The 26636-nt window shown below is 34.9% G+C and overlaps 1 protein-coding gene across 1 annotated transcript in view; it reads right to left on the minus strand.

The window, feature by feature from the left end:
- Positions 1–24383, minus strand: part of LOC149784589 (uncharacterized) — a 50609-nt gene extending 26226 nt beyond the window's left edge. Inside the window, exons 1-2 of the mRNA XM_089933013.1 lie at positions 24294–24383; positions 9662–9744 (exon numbers count right to left, since the gene is read on the minus strand). The gene's annotated coding sequence lies outside the window, so the exon portion shown is untranslated. The remainder of the gene's footprint in view (positions 1–9661; positions 9745–24293) is intronic.
- Positions 24384–26636: the final 2253 nt, after the last annotated feature.

The raw sequence follows: 26636 nt of genomic DNA on the forward strand, positions 1-26636 counted from the left end.
TATCTCAATGGAATGGATGAAATTAAGAATATAATTAACAAACTAGCAAAAGGGAAATCCTCAGGCAGAGATGGACTCACCGCTGAATTCTACAAAAATTTCCAAGGTGTGTTGTCGCCTATTCTTGAGTGGTTATATAATAATATTTTACTGAAAAATGATACAATGACAAAAACAATGAGGGAAGGGGTAATCACAATAATATATAAAGGGAAGGGAGATAGGGAAGATTTAAAAACTTGGAGGCCCATCTCCCTCCTAAACATTGATTAAAATTTTTTAAGTAAAATATTAGCTGAAAGAGTTAAAAAGTGTATGGATACAATGATAAATTTAAATCAGCCATGTGGTGCAAAAGGGCGAGACATTCAAAATAATATTTTAAGTATAAAAACAGTAATAAGCTATATACAGGAACGTGGTCAAAAAGGTGCTATGGTACTCTTTGACCAGGAAAAAGCCTTTGATAGATTGGAACATAACTATATTCAGAAGGTACTGTAAACAATTTGGGTTTGGAGAAAATTTCCAAAAGTGGACCAAAATCCTGTACAACAATGTAACTGCAAGAGTACAAGTGAATGGCGCTGTAACGGGTAACTTTGATATACAAAGATCAGTGCGGCAAGAATGTCCACTATCAATGACTATTATACGTAATAGCAATCGAAATCGTAGGCATCAAAATAAGACAATAAAGAAATAAAAGGAATAAAAATTCCAAACTTAAGAGAAGAATGCAAAATGATCCAACATGCAGACGATTGCACAAACTTCATAAGGGACCCAAATTCCTTTAAACACGTAGAAAAGGAATACGAGTCATTTGGAAAAACATCAGGGTAAAAAATAAATCACGATAAAACGGAGCTCTTAAAAGATAGGAAACTGGTGGGGGAACCACCCTGAATATCCCCACATCTTTGAAACGATCGGGTTAATGATCTGGGTATATATTTTGGTAGGGGAGAAGAAGAGAAAAACTACAAAGCAATGAAAAAACAAATAGATAAAAACATCAATATCTGGGCACTTATGCCATTATGCATAATGGAGCGGGCCCAAGTGGCCAAAACATATGTATTCAAATATAAATTATATTCTGAAGTCAATATATATAGACAATAATATATTATGTAAGATAGACAATGATATAATGAATTATATATGGGGCTACATAATGCATTATATAAAAAAGGAAACTGTATAGGACACAAATAAAGGGAGGATTAGCTCTGCCCAGTCCAATATTATAAAAGTCCGCTAATAATTTAAATATAATAAAAATAATTAATTCAGAACCAAAATACCATGGGAAGGAATATCTTTATATATATATATATATATATATATATATATATATATATATATATATATATATATATATATATATATGTGTGTGTGTGTGTGTGTATGTGTGTGTCTTTGTGTGTATGTATGTATGCATAATGGCCGGGTTTCAGCATGAGAAATAGAGAAAATATATGCAACTCATGGGAGAAAAAAAAATTAACAGATTAGGAGATAGGAAAGTGTCAGAAGTGGGGGCGGAGGCTCGGTTTACCTCCCGCATAGGGGAGGGTACCGCCCAAGGCGCGGGCTGCGTCCCTGATTTCACTTTTCACCTCAAGGGATTCAGTTATAAAAAAATTATAAGTAATCTCCTCCGGTGCCTAAAATGAAATTAATTACATTAATTAACAATACAAACATTTTTTTTCCTTCTCCTTCTAATCAATGTTCATAAGGCTAACAGGTAACCTTTTAGATTAGCAAATACTAATATAACAATAATTATCCTTAAATGACATAACATGGATTTTTTCTTCTTTTTTTAACTTGGAGAGGGAACAGGGGACGTTCATGTGGGTGAAGTAAGATGCACAGACGTCGCAGTGTTACGTCACAAGGCGCCACCGACGTGAACAGGCTTGCGAAAGAGTGTCAGAAAAAACCAACATAAAGCATGTAGACAATCAAAACACAAACACGGATACTAACAAAATGTTATCCATTCTAACTAAATGTCTAATACAAAATATAAACCATTTCGGATTTTTTTCTAACTGATTAAGGTAAATAAGAAAAAGAGAATGCTTAACCCGAGATTGGAGAAACATAAAAAAAGAAAATGTGAACCCTCACTCGGGCACAGCCTATCTCATTTATAATCTATGTAGTTTATTTTTTATTTAACGAGGAACGACACATACTTGATCACACGTATAAAACACTAGGTTTTATTTTTTAATAATTTAATACACCGTTCTCTCGTCCAAATTCGAAATTGACAATAAACAACCAAAACCAATAAGAATAAGATCTTAGACTAATAAAATCGAAATATCTATTCTAAGACAACTGGGAGATATTTTGATGAAGTTCTGCCGTCCCTACAAACAGACTATATAGCATACATACAATATAACAATGATACACATAGCATACAAGGGACATAGGGGATCTATGGCAAACATCACCTAATAAACAAGGGAAAGAACTCTGATATAGGGGATCAAACCCATTATTGGACGATGTGATGTGATTTTGCTTTTTAACGTAGTATTAACAATTTTTCAGTCATATCGCTACGATGTCTGCCAGTTTATAGTGATGTCTAGCACTGGGGCATCATGCCGCAGACATGTAGCATGAATCCCACCAGGTCACATTATCCTGACACCAGGCCGACCAGTCCTAACACTAACCTCTTAATGCTGAACGCCAAGCGAGGCAGCTGCTAGTACCATTTTTGTAAGTCTCTGGTATGACTCGGCCGGGGATCGAAACCACGACCTCCCGCATCAGAGGCGCATTATCGGACGAACAACCCTTTAGAAAACACTAGGAGACAAAAATACCCACATCAAAATTAAGTTCTTTTAAATTAAAATTTTGATCAAAATTCTTTTTCTAAATAAAACAAACATCCACCTCGGATGCAGAAGGTCGTGGATTCGAACCGCGGCCGAGTCATACCAAAGACTTACAAAAATGGTGCTAGCAGCTTGCTTGTTTGGCATTCAGCATTAAGAGGTTATTGTTAGGACTGGTCGGTTTGGTGTCAGGATATTCAGCATCAAGAGGTTAGTGTTAGGATTGGTCGGCTTGGTTTCAGGATAATGTAACTGAGTGGGACATGATACATTTTACAAGATCGAGTTAGAACCGACTAGCCACCGAGAAGAAAACATTATTCCTTTAAAATAAATTGCGGCAATAAAATATGTGGGTAGCAGTAATAAGGACCTAGATTTTGAAAGATAACGCTTTTCTTAAGAGTGAAGATGTAAAACAAAATGATGTAAAAAGATCGACGGCAGGAAATTTGTATTGATCACAAAGCTAGATAGAAAACAGAATGTAAACCTATCAACATCAAATTATAGAAAATGATAGCACATAAAAAGAATATGACAGTGAAACAGCAAAATGGTACACACGAAATCACGTGATAAGGTTACTACAATGTAAGCAATGTTTATGTATAGTAAGTAATACATGACGTCACAGTTACACAGCAAAATGATACGCATGAAAACACGTCATATGGCTGCTATAATGTCAGCAAGGTCCTTGTATGGTAATAAGTGACATGAAAAGTAACTGACATAAAATTAAAAGATGCTGATAAAAAAAATACAATGTCAGATACTACCAACAGGTTTATCAGATTTTGTAGCAAACAAAAAGCAATGAAAATCAAATAGATGTTGCTGCAAGCATGAGGAGACTTTAATGTCAGTCAAACTTCATTTAAGAAGATATAGCAGTGATATGCATCTAGTCATCTATGCATGGAAGATCAATATATTTACAAAAGTAACGCCATTTTCACCTAGTCATATATGCATGAAAGATCAATGTATTTAAAAAAAGTAACGCCATTGTCACCTAGTCATATATGCATGGAAGATCAATGTATTTACACAAGTAATGCCATTTTCACCTTGTCATCTATGCATAGAAGATCAATGTATTTTCAAAAGTAACGCCATTTCCACATAGTCATCTATGCATGGAAGATCAATGTATTTACACAAGTAATGTCATTTTCACCTAGTCATCTATACATAGAAGATCAATGTATTTACAAAAGTAACGCCATTTCACCTAGTCATCTATGCATGCAAGATCAATGTATTTAAAAAAAGTAACGCCATTGTCACCTAGAATTTTTTGCATATATGCATGGAAGATCAATGTATTTACACAAGTAATGCCATTTTCACCTAGTCATCTATACATAGAAGATCAATGTATTTACAAAAGTAACGCCATTTTCACCTAGTCATCTATGCATGGAAGATCAATGCATTTAAAAAAATAACGCCATTGTCACCTAGTCATCTATGCATGGAAAAATCAATGTATTTACAACAGTAATGTCATTTTCACCTAGCCATCTATGCATGGAAAAATCAACGCATTCACAAAATTAATGCCATGTCAACACACATATGAAGTATAGGTGAACAATGTAAAACCCAAGATTTCTTGATTTAACAATGGACTAAACTTTTTAAAAAATAACTAACCAGTGCATACTCCTACATTTGGCTCTGTATTTTGGTTTAAAGTTGCAAAGTTCTTTTATACTACAACACTATTCAACGAGATAAACATTTAACATATAGAGGCGCAAATTTGTACGTGCTGACTCGGGTGGGGTGGGTAGGGATACGTGAAAACGAATATTGAAGCTTAATGTTTGTAATCTTTACTTTGTAAGGTCTAATTATTGTTGCAGTGAACCATGATATTGCTGCTCCGTTGGTAGCTACAGTGCACCATGTTATTGCATCTCATTTGAATGATGCCGTGTGCCATGCTATTGAATCTTAGTTGAATGCTTTAGTGTGCCATGCTATTGCATCTCAGTTGATTGCGGCCATGCGCCATGCTATTGCATCTCATTTGAATGCTACAGTGTGCCATGCTATTGCATCTCATTTAAATGTTGTTGTGTGCCATGCTATTGCATCTCAGTTGGATGCCACAGTGTCCCATGTTATTGCATCTCAGTTGTTTGCTATAGTGTGCAATGCTATTGCATCTCATTTGGCTGCTACAATATGCCATGCTGTTGAATCTCAGTTGAATGCTACAGTGTGTCATGCTATTGCATCTCAGTTGATTGCTACAGTGTGCCATGCTATTTCATCTTATTTGAATGTTGTTGTGTGCCATGATATTGCGTCTCAGTTGGATGCTACAGTGTGCCATGCTATTGCATCTCAGTTGTTTGCTATAGTGTGCAATCCTATTGCATCTCAATTGGCTGCTACAGTGTGCCATGTTGTTGAATCTCATTTGGACGCTACAGTGTACCATGCGATTGCATCTCAGTTGATTGCTACAGTGTGTCATGCTATTGTATCTCAGTTGGATGTTACAGTGTGTCTTGCTATTGCATCTCAGTTGGATGCTATAGTGTGCCATGCTATTGCATCTTAGTTGGATGCTACAGTGTACAATGTTGTTGAATCTCAGTTGGATGCTACAGTGTACCATATTATTGCATCTCAGTTGATTGCTACAGTGTGCCATGCTATTGCATCTCATTTGCATGTTGCTGTGTGCAATGCTATTGCATCTCAGTTGTTTGCTACAGTGTACAATGCTATTGCAACTCAATTGGCTGCTACAGTGTGCCATGTTGTTGAATCTCATTTGGATGCTACTGTGTACCATGCTATTGCATCTCAGTTGATTGCTACAGTTTGTCATGCTATTGCGTCTCAGTTGATTGCTACAGTGTGCCATGCTATTGCATCTCATTTGAATGTTGTTGTGTGCCATGTTATTTCACCTCAGTTGGATGCTACAGTGTGCCGTGTTCTAGTTTCTTTTTATAGAATAATTTGCAGAAATCATGAAAGGCAGACGCTCTACTAGCTTAAAACAACCTCCAGATATTAAAGACACCATTTCTTCCTTTTAAGGGCTGTATACTAAGAACAGCTTTGACATTCCTCAGCCATAACAAGCTTTTGAATTGGCTGCTATGGCAGACATACTGGATGTCGAATTGGCACCATACTTATTTGGGACCAACAATATAACGTAAGATGTCTCCTGGTGGAATGACAATCACAAAATGTTCAAGACGATCATTGTTGTAGTCATATTATACGTCAGATGGGCACCATATTATATTAAAGACCAAACAAACATCGTAACAAGTCGCTTGTAAAATTGCCACTCTGGATACGACCACCTGTTAAGGAGGAGTTTGTGGTGTTGTGGGTTCGACGCTTTTTCTCTTCAGCACATAATAGGCTATATATGGTGGCCGGTATATTTGTTGGAGGAATAACCCAGGAAGACCCAGGGAAGAACAAACGACTCACGGGAAGATACTGGCAAGCCTTCTCACGTACCCATGTTGGCCTATCCGAGACTCGAATCCACGCGGACAGAGATAAGATATGAGTTATCAATAAATGCGAGTTCCTTAGACCACTCGGCCACCAAAGGCCATGTGCAGAAGGAGCAGTGATATCAATATTATTAAGATAGCTACTGTGGTGCTTATTTTAATGTGCCACCGAAACCGTTTGCGCTCAGGACCAGCAAGACAGTACAAAGTTTCCTTCGCTCAGACCAAGTGGCAATAAAACGACATCGAACATCAAACCAGTATCATCTTTATTAGGACCGACTAGACATTAGAAATCTTCTAGTGAAGAACCTTTGTTAATATGACCATCCATTCAGGAGGAATACTGATACCAATAATTTTAAAATGGCAGCTAGTGAAGTCATATTGGACATCAGATTGCTATATTTTCACTTGACACCAACATGTCATCATAATAAATCTTTCAAAGAAAACTATTTCAATTTTGCACTCCATTCAGGTAAACTAGCTTTTGAGATAGCCGCCGTGACGCCCATTCCTACGTCAGATCGGCACCATGTCCATTTTTGGCCAGCTAGGCAATATAAAAAATGTTCTAATAAAAACCCCATACTCATGTACCAACCGTTTAGGACAAGTAGCGATAACAGTGTTGGCCACTGTGGCACCTATACCGGCGATATCAAACTTGTGTTAAAGAACGATCAGCTATCCCATCATATGTCCTTGTCTATGACCAGCATAGTTAAAAGGCATGTATCACACAGAAAAACTGTAGCTACCGTCCCACCCATATCGTCCCAGAAAAATGAAAGCAAAACAAGAAAACAAGGGATACTTATTTAAGTTGGCAGTATACATGAGAGGACGAGATCACTAGTTGAAGAAAATTGATCCAGCATACAGTTCGTAATGCATCAGTATCCTGGCATTTCAATTAGTTACTGATTACTTTCACTTAATGTGCTGTGCGTTCGATTTTTAACTTTCACTTGTGTTCTCGTACTCTCACATGTTACATACTGCCAAAGCTGTCTCAAAACTAGGTCCAGGTAAACAGTTTAATACAGGAGCATAAATGTGGTTAGTTTAGGGTTTCAGAATGTTACGTGAACGATTTGGGAATGATTAAATTTTTGAAAACGGTTTCGGTAGTTGACTAAAAACGCGATTTGGCCAAAACTTCAGGATGGAGTAGAACAATATTTTCGGAAAGTGTTGACGAAGATTGAGGTTAAATAAGTTAAAAAGCGCTCACAGATGTTTAGCTTATTTTCAGCACGTGATTTATGTGTATCGTGGTGTGTATGTGTGTGTGTGTGTGTGTGTGTGTGTGTGTGTGTGTGAGAGAGAGAGCGTGTGTGTGTGTGGGGGGGACGGTAAGCAATATACAAATAATAACACGATTTTGAAAATCGAGGAAACCCAGTCTAATTCATAAGCTCTTTGCTCTAATCTAGCGCCTGATGGGGTTATTATGTAGTGGATAGGCAGTAAAAGTCAATTGCATTTTAGAAGAACTTTAGATTTTTAAAAATTAAATTGTAGTTGCATGTAATTATTCTGTGTATTGTTTATTTTTACAGTAAATGTGACTGAATTCTGATGTGCTACACTTCTCACCTCTTTCAATGCGACATTTACAAAGGAGAAACTTAATGTCGGAACTGTTAAAAATGAAATGTATGATATCATAATGGAATACATTTATGGTTTTACATTGGAGTTTCCTATGCATACTCATTATCCATTCAGGGCGTTAAGATCATTGAAAAATATAAAGAAAACATTCTCACCACTTTCGCAGAGGCACTTACGAAGGAGAAGGTTAAAGTTAGACTTGATGCATGATATCAATACAGTACAATTTGTGATATCATGAAATTGAATTCAAGATAAAATATACTGTGATAATAAAATCGATACTATGTATGGTATGAGGAAATTGAAATAAAAATAATAAATATGTTATATGTTAGATTGTCTAGAATTTGATATAATGGTGAGAATGATCGGTCATGTAAACAACAGGTTTCTTCAAGGTTTTGAATGTTTATTAGTTTTCGTGCATTTGCATACAACATAAATATTTGATTACAAACCCTTATTGTATTTATCTTTACCCTAATCCACGGTTACGAAATTCGGTTACAGTCTGCATACATTTCTGTATCTCGCTGTTGTTAAAGAATGTGAGCTGTGAAGTTTAGCACAATAATTCGATCCTCTAGCAAACAATACATTAAAGTCTATTTCATTTTATTTTTGCTGATGCGTAAAACATAATCTATTATGTAAACTAATGTGGTAACTGGAATTTTAACTAATTTGTATACCTCGCAATAATAATAATAATAATAATAATAATAATAATAATGATAATGATGATAATAATAATGACAATAATAATAATAATAATAACAATAATTATGATAATGATAATAATATTAATAATAATGATGATAATAATAATAATAATAATAATAATAATAATAATAATAATAATAATAATAATGATAATGACAATAATAATAATAATAATAATAATAACAATAATTATGATAATAATGACAAGGCCTACTACTCCCTTTTTCTGTTTTGTTGCTGTCTGCTTAATGTTGATATGATCATTTTGTAATTCTTAAACTGGGTCTCGTCAGAATAAGTTCACAAAACCTAGAATATCTGTCAGAAAGCTTTCTTATTAACACACAATCAAAATATCGTATTTAATCGTGTGTGTGTGTGTGTGTGTGTGTGTGTTACAGTGGAACCGTCACTACGGTGATCGTTAATTGTCACTCAGGATTGATTATGTCGACATCAGCATTAGGGTTACAAAATTTGTGTCACCCTAATATTTGCTATCATTTTCTACATTACTTTGCTGACTGATTCACGCACATAATTTCATGCAAGTTTTATTACCAATTACTAGTATTTTCGACTTCTTATTGCAGTTCATGCACGTGTTTATTAAATATTGTTATGCAAAAAGTTAACTATGTGTTAAGGTTGTATTTCTCCCACTGTCAACGAATATTCATTAAGGCGACATATCCAAAAGCAATTCCTATTTTTCCAAAATACATATTTTAAAGCAGTACTTTCCAAAACGGGGGTTTCAAGGGCAGAATATAATCACTAAAATTCGCCCTAAAAATAAAATACTTCGGCACTGGGAGAAGATGTAGACCGATAAGATCGATGTCCCAGAAGGGTACGCGAATGTTATCAGTTTGGGAAACACTGTTTCGAAGTGATATATTTATTTGATTTGTAATACAAAATACATACTTTTTATTACTTTTCTCTCAGATCAAATTCATTGTCAAAACAGAACAAGCGCACCTTTCCGAAATGGAATAGAACAAACCGACCTGTAATAAACAATAGACAGTGTTCTCTTAAAGTTAGGTTTTCTAAAGAATTCTTAAAGTAAACAAACGTAATAACACTTAATATTATAAAACATGAAAAGAAGTGTGTACAAATATTTTATCTATGTGTTAATGTACGATACATTTGATTAAACTTTGGCACACATAATATATTTGTTTTATTTTATTCTGTATTTATATAATGTAGTATCAGGTTACAACTATAACCTAAAAATAATGAATGAAAGAAATTGAGAGAATGCTGGCTATGTATTATGGTAGGTATCGCTCCGTATCTTTACTAGCTTAATTGCCCGTCTTTGGACGGGGGTCATAAAATAAAGTTTAAACATAAAAACAAACAATGAATAAAAGAAAGCATGGGATGCGCCAGCTTAAAAGTAAGTTTGAAGATAAAAAATAAAACTGAAGTGAAAATAAATATAAAAAAATGGGATGCCGCGAGTTTCGAACTCGTGATCTCTTATTTGGCAAGAGAGAAGTGACACACAGAACGAAATACAAATGTCGGTGTTGATGTTTACACATAAGATAATATTGTATACGCAATTCAGATCGATGTTTGTTGTATGTTTTACTCATGAGATCGTTGACATTAACGAATTGCTCTTGACATGCGGTGCAAGGCGACATACTATTGCGTTGTTTCAAATAGCCAGCATCCGTTTGCTTAACAGCATACACTCCCGTAACGTACATTGTCATATGCGTGTACTAAATAGCTTACCGGCAGTAAGTCGGCAAAATGTGTCGAAAATCGTACTTAATATTTTAAGTGGATGACGGTTATATCTTTGTATAATATGCTACAAAATTGTCGGATAATTGCACTGATCGGACATCATAAAATAATTCTTCATGGTATTGTATTTTTATAATAAAAACGGTGCTTTCTGAGTATTTTATGTATAAGCCCGTTATACGTATATCATGACCAATTACTTAAAACAGCGTGCTAATCTCAAAGTGATTTTCAACCATTTTAATAAGGAGCTTGACAGATAATTCTTAGAGCCTACACCGTTTGAAAGTCGTAAGGTTGTAAGAACTTCGATGATCAAAACTCTTTAAAATACCATAATATGCCAATGGCATAATCCACAGTCTTACAAATATGAAACTTGAACGCACATTTCCACAAACCTGTGGACGTCGAAATGCAAAAGAGTCAGGCACACGTAATTTACTGAATACATTTCAATATAAATCAAGCTTGTCAAGATGCCGTGGTCCAGAATTCCTCCGAATAATGTGTAACAGTTCCAGAATAATATTATAGACCAAATAATGAGCACTTTCTCATTCGAAACATTCAGTTCTAAAGACAAATAAACATTTTTGATAACAATATGATCTATTTGACTCTTTGTTTTGTTGTTGTTGTTGTTGTTATAGGATTTAACGCCATTTTGCAGCACAAGATAGGCTTCACACGGCGGCCATTATAAATGGTGGAGGAAGAACCCGGGAAAACCCCGGAAAGAAGTTAATGGCAAGCTTTCTCAATTACCCACATTGGCCGAGCCCGAGACTCGAACCCAGGAAGACATAGGTGAGATGACAGTGATCCATAACGGTGAGCTCTTTAGACCACTAGTCTACTCGGGGCCCCTGACTATTTGTATATAACTGCCTGCTTGTCTGTATGTCTCTGTATGTCTTTATATAACCTCACTCTTTTAGCTGATACTGTATTTATACTTAAATGACATATCGAGATCTGCGTCAAACTTCTGGAAATATTTATATGTGTCCATTTTGGAAGAGTGTATAGCTCGATTCCTTTATTATCTAAATTTCGAGTACCATGAGTTATTACACATCTTGTGTTAAATAACCGAAATACTAATCTAAAACACATGAGAGATAACTTCCATATAGTTATACAAGTATAATATTTCATTTGCAAGTAGTGTGGGTTTGTAGGAGGAAGGTTCATTTGATGCCTTACTACTACCAGCCAGGTCTAAACCTCAGTTCTAATGTGCAGAATGCACAATATTACTGACATTCAACCTGACTCCCATTTCATGGTGTAGACGATATTGTGTAAATTGATCAAACTTAGTTTCACGACATGGGACTATCAGAATGGAGACTTCTTTGCCCATCGATGGTGGGTTTACTTTTGTGGTAGGCAATGCCTTAGCTGCAGAAAAGGTTGTGATTATTCCACTTGTAACTGATAAGTCCTGTTTGAATCACAACGTTGATACCATTGAAAATGAAATCCCTGATTAATGTCATGCTTGTGCAGTTACTATAGCTATAAACAAAAATGGCACTTTGGGAATAAAGTTGATCAGAAAATTATTCCTTTGGCTGAACATTAATTGGTCAGGCTTTGGATGAGGTCAGCTTCAATCCTGATACTGATCAATGAAAAGGTATTGATCACAATGATCCTCTTTAAGCCCTCATTGTCTCGTTTCTGATTATGGTGAAAAACGACAATCACAGGGAAAAACATCGGTATGTTTCCGAGGGCTATTAGCTAAGATGATTTCTCAGAGGTACCAAGTTGCTATTTGCTGATAAATGGCGCCCTGTTATGAAAATGGAGACCACCTGATGTACCCTCTGGTGACACGTGGTCAGTGAGCTATCAAATTGTTATTCCAAAGTCGTGTATAAAAGAAATTATTTGCTAAGTGCATGAAACTCCATTGGGTGTTCATTTGGGAGTCACTAAGATTAATCACAAGATCAAATATCATTTTCTTGGCCGAAAATAAAAATAGACTTGTCAAATGGCATGTGTTACTATTTTGGAAGCAAGTTTTTGACGTCGGAGTTTTTAAAAGATAACCTTTAATTAACAGAAGATTCCGAGATTACTTTTTTATATTATGTCTCTGATTGTGAAGTATCAAGAAATAATATTCAGTATACTCACTCAGAAATGGTATTGAGGCAAAACTACAAAGGAAAGAACTTGTAGCCTGATGATACGATTCTGTCTCTCTTACCATTACTTCAAAATTGTTTTCATGTTAATTATCATGGTGCTTATAAGTGAAAACGAAAGCGACTAAAACTATATAATCAACATTCCTGTTAGTCGGAAAAAGAAACAAATGACATATAAGTAAGATAAATGAGTATGTTGAAAGATATAGTCATTTAAAGTACTCAGTTAGTTTAGTTGTACATGTCCCACAATGTAATGATTAAAATGGTGAAGTGCCCCGGATATTAGTGACCTTTGTTTCAAGCAGTCTTCTAAATTTAACAATGTTAAAGGATCAGGACCTTCCCATCTACAGCCTCAGGGAAATAATGAATTAAAGCAGTAAATATGTGAATATGAGCACTTGTTTCAGGATGCTGCAACTCTAACAACCAATATCTACGATGATGTTAAAATTGTAGATTCTACACCTATAAAACAACATCCTTAAAGGATGATTACTCTCTGGCAAAAAACGTTCTAAAAAGAAACCAAATATTTGTTGGAGAAAGATTTTAGTGAACCAAGCAAATGTAACTAGAGTTCATCGTCTATTCTTGTGCCGATATCAGATAATACCTTCCATATATGCATTGACTACAGAAAGGTGAACAGTGGTACCAGAACAGACTTGTAGCCAATACCTAGAAATGATAGCGATATTGACAAATTGGAAATGTAAAATATGTCACCAAGTTCCCACCGTTTAAAGGATTCTGGCATATTCCATTTAAGGATGGAGCACAAGAAATTTCGGCCGTTGCAACTCCAGATGGACTCTACCAAAATAAAATGTTGCCATTTTCTATAAAAACGTCTTCCTCAACAATCCTTCGTTCAATGAGCATAGTCCCATCTGGTATAAATGGCTATGATGCCTACATCGACGAGGACTAATTGGTTGGGAAGTAGACGATACTTAAATTGTTAGCACTCTTTAACCATGTCATAAGTTATTTTGTTTTGTTATTGATGTCTCTATTAATGACGATTTCACGTGTGACAAATTACATTGAAGACAAGAAGGGTACAACAAAATAACCTAATCTACAATTTCCATAAGGGTCGACATATATCTTTAAAGTGGATTCCATGATATTTATATTTGTGATTGTATTATCACAAAAGCTGGTGTTGACAATTGCCATAATTTTAATTAAAATATCACTTCCAGTATATAGAAAAACATCCTATGCCCGGAGTTTTATAAATAGTCATGAATTAAAGCTCCTAACAATAATGTATCTGTACTTATTTAATATGTGATATTAGTACAAACAAGGTTTTGACGGTGTGACATAAGATTAATTCATAGCTTGCAAATGTATTAAAAAGAGTACAGGAAATAGCTCCGTCATTTTGCGGACATACGAGATTAAATACTTTTAAAATTGTTTCATTGCAGTCAACATATTTATAACATTATGAGCCAAAATGTTTAATTATGTAAAGATGATAGTGTTAAAAACATAGCTGTCTTTCAATCAGATTATCCAGGTTAAAACCCACTAATGTGGACAACTTATGTCTTCATTTTTATGTTTTACCTTGAATTGGGAAGGATAATTATGTTACTAAGCCTATTTATATCTTCTCTACGAATGTACACAAACCACAGCAGAATATAAACGGAACATCTCTGACAATATCGCGCGGGATATTGTAAGAAATCTGTTATTAATCTGTTATACATATTCCTACTTAATACATTTTAGAATAAACGCGTAAATCAGATTGTTTGGAGTGATTAACGGACATAGTTCATCTCGCGGGTGTAAAACTTAAATATTTTCAATCGTAGCGTCGCCAGTCCTGAAAGGTTTGGGTTTTCCTTGCACGTAATCAAAAATATCCGTTATGTCGCTTGGATCAAGCAAACATCCTATCTTCTTTTTACTATAGGCTGTGGATTACTGGATTTCCTGAAAACAGATTACCTTAATAATAAAATGGAATGAAACACGATAAATAAATGTTCACTACCGGTAAAAAGATCTTTATAACATTTTGACCAAGAAATGGAAGAACTGATTCAAGACGCTTTGGTGGTCTGGAGGTAAATATAGCTACAACTCTATTGATGACCCGTGTTCAAATTCAGTAATGAATACAATCATTTTTTTAGAATGCTGTTTTGTTTAATTTTTTGTATGTACTGTTGTATTTTGCAGTAAGAAGGAGAATTATATAACTGCTTATATCTTTTGTGCAGGACTTAAAGGGTAAGTATATGTCATATACCGTAAGAAATCTGCAACTTCAGCCTATCATACATATTGCGCGCAATTCTTTTGAGCATAAAATAAAATGAAAATTTGTTAGAGCAGAGTGAATAATGAAGAAGGTATTTCACTTGTGTTCGTCTGCCAGTTATTAACTTGTTTCCAGCAAATATCACTGCTAGGTCACTTCAGTTTGGGGGAATGGGAGAGTGGAGAGAAACATTTAACTTATCTAGTCATGGGGCCTAAACATAAAATGATTACACGCCTTCGCTTAAAAATAATAGTGCCGCTTCCGTCATTCATCTGCATGATTCCTTATGACACTTTAAAACGATTCAACATAAAAACGTTTGCAAATCTACATGCAGATGGTGTAATACAGTTTTAGAAATTCATAATTTATGATTCTGGTCATAGTAACATTTATTTATTTTCCTGTTTTGATTGATTTGGCAATAGGAGCCTTATAAACACTGTCACCTTAATGCCGGATTAGACTAATTATGTGTGAAGATTCTGTCACAATAAAGATGTTCTGAGCGTAATAGCTGTTTGTAGGCACTATGGCCACGTAGAATTATGGTGACATATATATGTTTTCGTTTAAAAAAGTGTTTTCTTGTATAAAACTTGAATATCTCAGAATGATAAGAAGAATTTTAACTCATTTTGATGAATTCACGTACAAATATGTGCTATAGTCGCATAACAAAACATGATGCCATTATGCCACCCTAATGTTGCACGTTGACAGATGTCGCCCTGATGATGGTCACATATTCGTGTATTTGTGCGTTCGTGTATGTGTGTGTCTGTTAAACAAATACCACATTTAGTACTATCAAGGACAATATATGGTCAGTGTATGCAAGTTGATTCCATGTGTAGTCCCACACAAGTATGGCTTTAAGTACTTGCTAATATTTGTCTCCGTGAATAGAGTGTTACGCAAAGAGATATTCCTACAAGTACATCACAACTCATGATAATGCAGAATTGCTTGCTTTTCATGCATTCCCTATCATTCTCGAACATTTGTCTTTGCTAGGTCCTTTCTTTACACACATAATTGATATTTGGCGCACAAGAAAATAAACAAAACAAAGTCATTAATATATTACTGCATTGTCTGCTATACTCTGGTCATGGTTAAAAACACTAATTTTTTTGGACTATCAATAGCATGGCTCCTGTTTTGTATGCTCCCTATGTTGCACTCCTCTATACGAGGTCAAGTGGAATCGAGTCAAAATTATTACTTCCGGTTTAGTCCAAGGACGCCCGCAAAATTATTTTGGGGTGGGCGTGGGGGCGAGACATCCGAGGTGAAATCTGGGGGAGGTACCTCTCCTCGCCCCTACTTGCTGGCGCCGGTGATGCAGTCCAAGCCTGTTTTAGAGCTTTTAGTCTTTCTCATTTTGGTGCTGAGACAAGACCTATATTTAGACATGTTTGGTATTGATTTAAAGGTAATTGTATGTTCTTTAGAATTCTAGCATTATATTTTGATGTCTTTATGTATTTGGGCGAAAGTTCACATTGAGTAATGAGGCATCGATACTAATTCGAAATTAAAATATGTGATCCATTGCACGGATTTTTGCTAACAGTCCAGCCTCTCAATAAAAATGCCAGATAACCTAAGAGGTAGCGGGAAATGTACAGTATTAACAAGTGTCTTTGTCTGCACTCCATTCTGTCATTTTCGCCAATTAGTAGAAGTTTTGTAAAACATAATTATATGACCGAATTGCTAGTTTAGCGTCAATACAAAATCTCGACTGTTAATAGACATAAAATTAAAGGAAAATATTTGTCACTATGTGATTACCAAGCCTTATCCATGCGGCCATTTTGTTTGGATCACATATACAATATGGCGTCGGCATTCACCTGACTTGTCATGACGGAGTGCAACGCAGGGTTCTTACGAAACAGGGGACCAGACTACGGAAACTGTTTATATTCCGCCATTTGCGTCCACATTCTTGTAATTAAATATGTCAAACGATGTTTTGTTTGCATATAATTGTCATTTTTAAACTCGAAATATAGGTTTAATTATTGGCTAGTCAAACCAAATTATCAATATATATTAAATATAAATTTAACAGTTTAAAAATAAAACAGCAAACCGTATGATGCAAATGATGTTTGCGTACTTATGGTGTGAAATGGCTCCCGTAATCTCTCAGTCGTTTATAAGAAATGGACTTTTAAGTTACTACTAAAATGATTAGCAGCTTAAAGATCTGTGCCAAGTTTGAACTCAATCATGACAAACACATTATTCTTCCCCAAAACCTCTTTTTCACTGACATTTGCCACCAGTGATGTCAGAAAAAATATTGTTGAACAACTAGGTGGTATAGCATTTGCGTGGTTAGGCTGATGGTTGCAACATACATTTACTAGATATTATTTAAACTAAATATGAACATAGGTTATACAGATTTGAAGTTCTATATCATATAAAGAAGACTACTACTTACGAAATCTCTATACCTCTCTAAATATGTAGCTCTCCTGCTTTAACTTGTCTATTCTTATCGACTTGTGCCCGGGCAACTTCCTGTTGCTAGATACATTCCCATCAGTCACTGCAGATAATACTACATCACTGCTTAAAGACGCAATAATGCAGTAATGACCGTGATTTTATTTGCACTGTAAAGGTTATGAAAGGAAAAATAAAGTACCATCTCACAAGCTAATATGATACACAGAAATATATATTTTTTATCAAGATTTATTCAGCTAGCAACGAAATAAACCCATATCCAGGACTCGTGAAATACATGGTTTATAAAGATTAAATCCATTTACTGATAACTAAACGATGAAAAGCTTCCCATGCAGAGACCTCTCTACTAGAATATACGAGGTCATAAACGTTTACATATACCTCCGTGCCCACATAAACGGACAAGGCATCTCCATCAAGTGTGAGGGTTAGAAGTCACTAGATATCAATAATTTTCCCCCGTTTGAAATACATCAAAGACAGTGAACCAATGTTCTAGTTTCTAGGTATCCGTTAGGGACAAATAACACACGATAGCATTAAAATAATCAGCCGACTCTCTCTCTTTCTCGCTCTCTCTCTCTCTCTCTCTCTGTCTCTATCTCTCTCTCTCGATTTCTCATTTAGGGAAATATAATATCTAGTGGTGCGACGTAAATCCTTCGTGTTTCCTTATGTCAGTCAAGTAACAAGAAGTACGAATTTTGTCCCGAGATAAGGTCATCTTTTGGCATATCCCGGACAGTCAAATCTGTCTAAATGGGTCTCAGGAGGCTGATACAAGCATAGTTGTGTCTGCAATCCCGAACGTTTTCTTTTCATTTCAGTTATGAAATTATATTAATGTGTTAAATTCTAGAATTCGCTACTTTATTCTTTGTTGAATTTAAATTCTTTCTTTATAGATTTTGCCAGCATAGTAACTAAAATCCTCTGTAAACATTGTAATGCTTGTTTTGAGGTTATATTTTCGAAATTATCAATCATTAAAATTGAATGTGTACTTATTGTGTGAAATTATAAAATATATAGTGCAAACGGTTGTTATATATATTCAAGAAATTAATACATATTATATAGGAACATGAAGTATGACCATAATACTGCCTCTCATGTTATACTCATCATCATAATCATCTTGCTACTTCAGTACCATAGTGGTCCACTAAAATGTTAATTCTGTAGAAACATATATCGTTCCACCTAAACCTGTTTCGATATTAAAACATATTACGATGCAATTATATATGAAGATTGTGCAGGTTGGATTAGCCACCAGACTAAATGGGTTGTTATATATAATATTAAAAGATTGATATAGGAAGAAGGAAAACATAGAAGCAGATGGGTCAACTTGATATATAATTTTGATAAGCACTCAACTATGAACATAACAAACATCATCTGTGTCAGCTTATTTATGTAACGGAGGCAAACCTTTACGAAACTTAATTAGGCCTTTCTCTGCTGTGTATATGTCCATAAGTATTTGACTGTACTGATAAAAGGTGGTCCGTGCTTAAACACATCAGCGAAGTTAGTGCTAAAATAGATGGATAATCCCTACGTATGTCAATTATTCTAACCAATGTTCGTTTCTGTTATAAAGTGAATTCGGTGATATAATTTAGATATTGGAGAAATAGGAGGAAAAATAACAATGTATAAAACTAGAACTACAGAGAGAAGGAAAAGAGAGAAAGCTCATTTCCTTAAAGTGAATTCATTTGCTTATTGAAAATAAGAGGCAAAGGTTTACTTAAAATTAATAATTCATTAAATACGCATTTACAAGCAAGGGGCTCTTTAAAACAAAATATTAGGAACCTATGATATAAATTTATATATGATGTAGCAAAGTCGACCGAGCTGGATTTCGTACCATGTTGGACACTACACAGACGATAATATCGTCTCTTTTCAAGGAACTTTCAAACGAACAAGTCAGATATAACGCGACGCGATATTGCTAAGCAGCATCAATAAACGCAAACAGCGATTCAGCCAAACAAACTCTGGACAGGTAGAAACGTATATAGAATAAATGCATAAAGGCGCCATGACCGTACTATCCTACATGAACAGAGAATGGCCTCGTGCGCTGACCGATAAAAAAATCGTCCGACGTATTCAGCGCCTAAGTAAATACAGTCTATAGAAAGAAAGAAGAATTCATAAATGAACCGGTAATAATTTCTGATAGGAAATCACACATTTAATTTCCATCCACCATAATATATATGGTGTGCGTCTTTTTCATACCCGATGCCCATAGGTTTCCCCTTTTTTTCGCTGATTCCTCTCAATGAGATTCATCAGGACTTCTTTCGTTCCTCGACACTACCACATAGAGATAAAATGTTAGTGAAAAGTCCATGTCAAAACTCTTTCAAGAGGAGAAGTATTAGCCCACCTGTATAAGTAAGATATTATTTTCTTGCCACATATGCTGCATTTCCACCGCCACCCATCCACCCTTTATGTAGCCCAATTTCTGGAAATCGGTTAAAAAAGTATTGTAATGACTTTGGCATATGTTGGAAAGATTCTTGAATATAAACTGTCCATCAAAAGTTGCAATCAAAATCGTCTAGTTAGGGGTTTAATTCGCACTAAGTATTATTAGATTTGACTCACACTGAGCGTGTTTCATACACCTACCCGTATGCTTGTTTACCCATTTCCAAGGACTTCAAGACAACATTCGATGTCAACTAAAGGCTTCCTAAACAGGTAGATACTTGAAATAATTCTTCTCTATGCACATTACGACAACATAAGAGACATTTCCAATTTCAAACTTGTAATGGTTTTATTGTGGTTTTACGTTTACTTGAGTCATCAGTTAGCATTATATAGCTGGCATCAAATTCTTTCTCTAACTGGGTTAGAATAACACTAATGCATGCCATGAATGGCTTTTAATCTTCAATAAGTAAGTTATAATCAACTACTTATGGAACTGTGAATAAAGAATGAATACCCAGCTGGATGTGAATAAGGAATAAGTAACGAAATTCGTGTAGAAATAGTTACTGGTTACTTTTTCCTTATTCAATCGGTAACTTGTTACTTATTCCTTACTCAATCGGGAATAAGGAATAAGGAATAAGTAGCCAACTTGATGTCAATAAACTTTGACCGGTTTCGAAATCTTTGAAAATGGCATTGCATACCTTCTCTTAAAATAAAAAGATAAAGTCAACAATTTCTGGACTCTGTTTTAATCTACATTAACGGCGAATGGTGAAAAATAAATAAAAGCAAAGTTGAAATTCTTCTTTGTCGCCATTTCAGTTTATAGACCAGATACCCGAATACATTTTTCGCACTAAACACAACTCAGGTTCAAAAAGTCCACTCAGAAAAAGCGGATTATTCGATGGTATGCATGCTATTGTAATTAGAAACTAAAATATATTTACCAAAGCGAGAAATAACAATTTAACCCCTAATATTATTTCACATGAAGTTATAGTTAATTCAAATACAAACTGTTCTTTAATATAAGGCTTTAAATCATATGCAGCTTTTGTTTATTTAATCCTAATATTTCTATAATATGTTGCTTTTTTCATATCATTCCATAATTCATCCAACGCACGAACAAAGTACTATCATTGTTCCATTGAAATTTATATACCAGTAATATATAAACGTAAGACCGCTCCGGTGGCCTAGTGTTTAGAGCGTCCGCCTCGGATACGGGAGGTCGTGGATTCGATCCCAGGCCGAGTCATACTAAAGACTTACAAAAATGTTACTAACAGCTGCCTCGCTTGGCGTTCAGCATTAAGAGATTAGTGTTAGGACTGGTCGGCCTGGTGTCAGGATAATGTCACTGGGTGGGACATCATGCTACATGTCTGCGGCATGATGCCCCAGTGCTAGGCATCACTATAAACTGCCACACTGCAGACATCGTAGCGATATGACTGAAACAATTGTTTAATCTACGTTAAAAATCCAAATCACATCATATCACATCACATAAATGGAAGTATATACGATCCGACATGGATATGTGGGTCAAGCATTTAATCGTATGATGTAACACTGACTTTTAAAATACAAGAACAATTTTCGTTCTATAGATTCCTGTTCATACAACTACAGCTTGCATATAGTATATTCACATTCTTCAAAAGCTTCCAAGGAGTTACATATCGCAGGCATTTTATTAGCGAGGAAATTAAAGATAACATATTCCCCAATTAATACAAGGTAGCTAAATCTCACAGGTCGAAACCCGACACCTCAATGAATCCGTTCTTACGTTTTCATGTTATGTGCTCATTTATTCATTCATAACTTACACCGCAGTAGAGACTATATATCACACCTTTCCCCCATGGACGATTTAAGTACAGTACTGCTTTTTAATGGCTAATTTTACGAACAGATTCTCCGTTGCTCGTGTCTTTTAGGACACACGGTACTACCTGCGTGAAAAAATGGGAACCAGTCTGGAAGTGGGTGAAGATAAATAGAATATAAATGGGTGTGGCTGGCCAGGATTGTTTAATAGCGAATGACAGATTTTAGTAAAAAGAGTCGTTTAAGAGTCTATGATATTTGTAACTAAAAAAGTGTCATTATTTATTGATGGAATTTTAGTCTTTTTAAATCTTGAGTCTGTAACATTTATATTACTGAAATTATCATCTGACGCTTTGGTGCGGAATTGAAAGCACAAATTTCAAGCACATGTGTGTCCAGAAAATGCCGCGGCTCATATCTTTTTCTCTAAGTAGAAGCTATCATCCAGGAAGCGCTTGTGCTGATAAATATAGATTTTATCATGAACACCCATAAATTTAAAGTTTTTGAATTTTCAATATCATGGTGCTTGCATAAATTTACTATGCAAACTGAATTAGCACCGTGAATACAGTAGACTTTCACAAAATATCCATATTTTCACTTAAAGTGTGCTTCGGAGTGAATGCGATTAGACTGCGATTGTTTCAGTTATTAACTATTTCAATGTGAGTGTTTTTCAAATATCGTACCAATCACTACATATCGATCTAGCCCAACAAGTATGCAGTTTGAACAACATCAGTATTTTCCCTCAGGTAATGGGTTTTGTGCAAATATTTGAGGGTCATGACCTCTACAATACAGTAACTGAACATATTAGTTGAGAAAAGGTACGACCGTCTAATTTCCAAATGATCCTGAATTGAAATAACTTAATTTTAATCTTAATTGTTTATATATGTTGGTATTCGTTGTTTTATATACATAATACCCAATTGTCGCATTGACTCCGGAGTAGACCAGAAATATAGATGCAGATTTTTTTAAAGGTTAAAATCCCACTTCCAGAAAAAAAGGCAAAAAGAGTATCAAAACTAGGCCAAAACCAAACGTAACTGAGAAAACTTCACATAATTGTTTGATAAGAAGTTATAGTTGTTCCAAACCGTAACCTTTCTATAATATCTGGTTTTATTTAATATAAATGTATAGTTCATACAATCCAGGAACAAAAGAGTCTTATTGTTTACGTGATGGTATAGAAGTTTTTTGTTTCTTGAATAGTTTAATCATGTGCGTAAAAAGCACGCACGTATATATATATATATATATATATATATATATATATATATATATATATATATATATATACAATCTACTCACACATGTCTGATTATTCATCCTTTCCACACATGATTACGTACTTTATACACACTGCGAACAAGGATAAAGAACAGCTTATGGATGTTCACTTAGCTGTTTAGAAACATTCTTACTTGAAGACAGATGATATACAAATCATACGATGGGATTCATATAAAGACTCATTTTATCAACCTACACAGAGAGAAGAATATGTCAATGTCATTCCATATTGAGAGACTTAATACAAATTGATAAAGCTAACCACCATACACAGACTACGTCTGATCGATTAAAGTTTGTATTTATTTATATATCGTAATGTTCTTAAAAACCAGTTTGAGTCATCTAGCATTATATCAATTAACTGATCAGCGTCGTTTGTGTTTTTTTTTTTACATGGGTAAAGCTATTTCAAACTAGTGTCTGTTAAGCCCATCATCGCGAATGATATCGACTTCAGTCATTCGGAAAAGTTTCACCTGAGCGTCTTGATATGAAAATAAAATTTTCTACTTGGTTTCGCACACGACTGATGCCAAGACCATTCAGGAAAACACCGCTCATTAGAGACTTGCTGAGCTTGGTTTGTCTGTGTGGATGTAAATTCTTTGTTGTAGCTATGACATCTTGAAAAGTCGATTATTTCTAAAGGAGTATTCACCTTAGTCCAGCTCTCTGCTTTATATGCTTGAAACAAATTCAGGTGAACACTGACACCATATTATCTTTTGATCAAAACAGAATGTCCCCATAATGATAAATCTCTGAAATCAAAGTGTGTCAAATTTATTGCTTTAATTTTCTGTTTATTAGTAACTCCGTACGAACCATACAAAATATTTCTTCTAATAGGCGAAGCTGAAGGAAAGGAGTGCACACAGCGATGATTTGTTAATTGTGTATATTTCTCGCTGCGACATTCCAACATTCCTTCCCCAATTGATTCCTTCAAACATTGTACATCGACGTTGATATGAGGTGATATTGGACAGCCGAATGTTCTTAAAGGTCCCATAATATCATATAATAATCAGCTGTACCTATTAAGAGCATAATCATTTCAATTTTAATCCATACATTGACCCAAAATAAATTCAGACATCTGTGCATATAGATAATGTGTATACTCTTGGTTTTAAAATATAGCATGCCTAAAACACGTACTTTGTTGCAATATAATCTGCAAAAAATTAATACTTACAAAATTATACATAAATCCCCTGAAAATTCAGTATCTAGAATTAAATTGAGCACTACTTTATATGTGAGTTACTGGTCTCTGTTCCCCCAGATAAAGTATTGCTGTTATAAATAAAACGACCAATCACTACAGATATTTGCAAGCCCATAGCAACGACCTGCGTCATACAATTTTGATCTAGCCCAGCCATATTGTATTATTCTAGGTGGAGAACGTTTAGTGCAAACTTCAAGAGCCTTTCTTAATACAGGATCCTGTGAAGTTTATCTTGTTCCGGGTCATGTATATGATAAGGCAAATATGTAGATGGTAGTGACATACATATATGATACATAATTGTGATGGCAAATCACAATCACTGTCTTCCACATTTTTTCATATGTCTGTCCCCCTCTGAAAGAAGACTAACCAATCTAACCGACTCGTCCGCCTACACTATTGCTAATACGTTTACTTTCAGTAGTATTAATGTTGCTACTAGTATGCTTCTACTCCTATTATTACTACTATTGCGATTCTACAATGAATTTGTTGCTTCTAGTTCTATACTAATTCTGCTAATACAATTACTGCTAACTTTTTGTGTTATGTGCTTCTACTACTACTACTACTGTGCTTCTACTATTTCTGCACAAGACATTGACTTACACGGACTGTGTCTCCTTTCTGTGCTAATTCGGTTAGTATTATAGCAGAATAATCTGTGTTAGGATATCGATAAAAGATAGCTCTTAACAATAATTTAGTTGAGAGATTGTGTTATAATTTATCTTCTACACATGCTGCTTTAAAATGTATCTGTCTAATTATTGGCTATTTTCGTATAAACAAGAAGAACAACTATATTTTTGTTAATATATTTCTTGCGCGGATTGATACAGTCAGCCTTCTTAAGCTGGGATAGCACTAATAGAGAATAGTCTGATCCTACAGTTTTCAGATTGTAATATCCTGAAACTAAAGATTTTAACGAATGTGTATTTTACCTATTATGATTTTGCTTATTTATTTTGTTTAGTTCTAAGTTTTAACGTGATGTATATCATCTTTTCAAGGTTGCACTCTCCAGACGTAAACGTCATTACCACAAAATATATATTGTCACGTACAGTTGCAAATTTCAGATATACGATAGCCCATGGCCTCAGTATGGTTTTCTATGCTATATTTGCATATACCGTAGAGATCACTTATCATTGTCTGGACCATTATATGTGAGAAAAGATACGAATATTTCTTTCAAATAACAGTGTCAATGGCCAGAAAGGTATTTTCAATTACTGCGTTGCTCACTTTATTGTTGACATTGCTAATACCACGTTCGTTCGTGTGACTCAGTAAGCTCGTCCACACCGTCATCGTTATCATCTACACTTTCATCCGAAACCCAGAGCGTCTTCTACATGAGTGCACATGGTTTATTTACAATGTAGTTCATAATACACTATACTATTTTTAGGCACACGTGTCATGCACGGGCATGCAATATCAAGGTGTTCAGTGTCGTAAAATACTGCACGATTCTAACAATGTAAAGGTAACTGAGACGAACATTAGCATATAATAAATTCCTAGTGTCGGGTGATGTGACGCGAGTATATTCCCAGTATTGAGTGATATGATTTGTCACAAATGTCTTTGAATTTATCACGACAGTCCGACAAAATTAACAAATATCCATGTCCTTGAATGTTTCACACTGGTCCTGTAGGCTACAGTCGGTTCAAAATAAATGGTTTCAGCTATGCAATTTCAATGAACAATAAATCAGTAAATCTGTATCCCCTTCTACTCACGCAGGTACAAAATAAATTATCATCATTGTGGTGGTGGTAATGATACTGATTTAGATGTAGCTGTTGTAACATGTATGGTGATTTCGGTATTAGTAGTTAGGTTAGTAGTAAGTAGTTAGGAAATAACGACCGCTGGACGACTTACAAACCAATCGTAAACTTCCGTATGAGATATCATAAAAAATGAAGAAAAACCCAAATCATAACACACCGTTACTAGTTTAGCTCATGTCCTTGTGTGCAGCCATATCGTATAGAGATGTGAGATGATCAGTTATGGACCAATTTTTATATGATTTTAAACAGCATACGCAGTCGAGTTAACGTACCACATATTAATTTCTGTACTGCAAATAAAATATAACTACTTTACTATTTAGGACGCTAAGGTAATCTGCGGAAAGCACTGCTGTTTGCCTATCAAAAGGAATATACTTAGAAGATGCAAGATCTCTGCTCTTAAATATACTGTGAGCAGAGAGAATACAAAAAAAACAAAACAAAACTGATGCATACATATGTGATCGGTCACATAAAACAAATATTG

The sequence above is a fragment of the Sinohyriopsis cumingii genome, chromosome 14 (assembly GCF_028554795.1).
Source record: "Sinohyriopsis cumingii isolate HCF-2022 chromosome 14, ASM2855479v2, whole genome shotgun sequence".
Lineage (NCBI taxonomy): Eukaryota > Metazoa > Mollusca > Bivalvia > Unionida > Unionidae > Sinohyriopsis > Sinohyriopsis cumingii.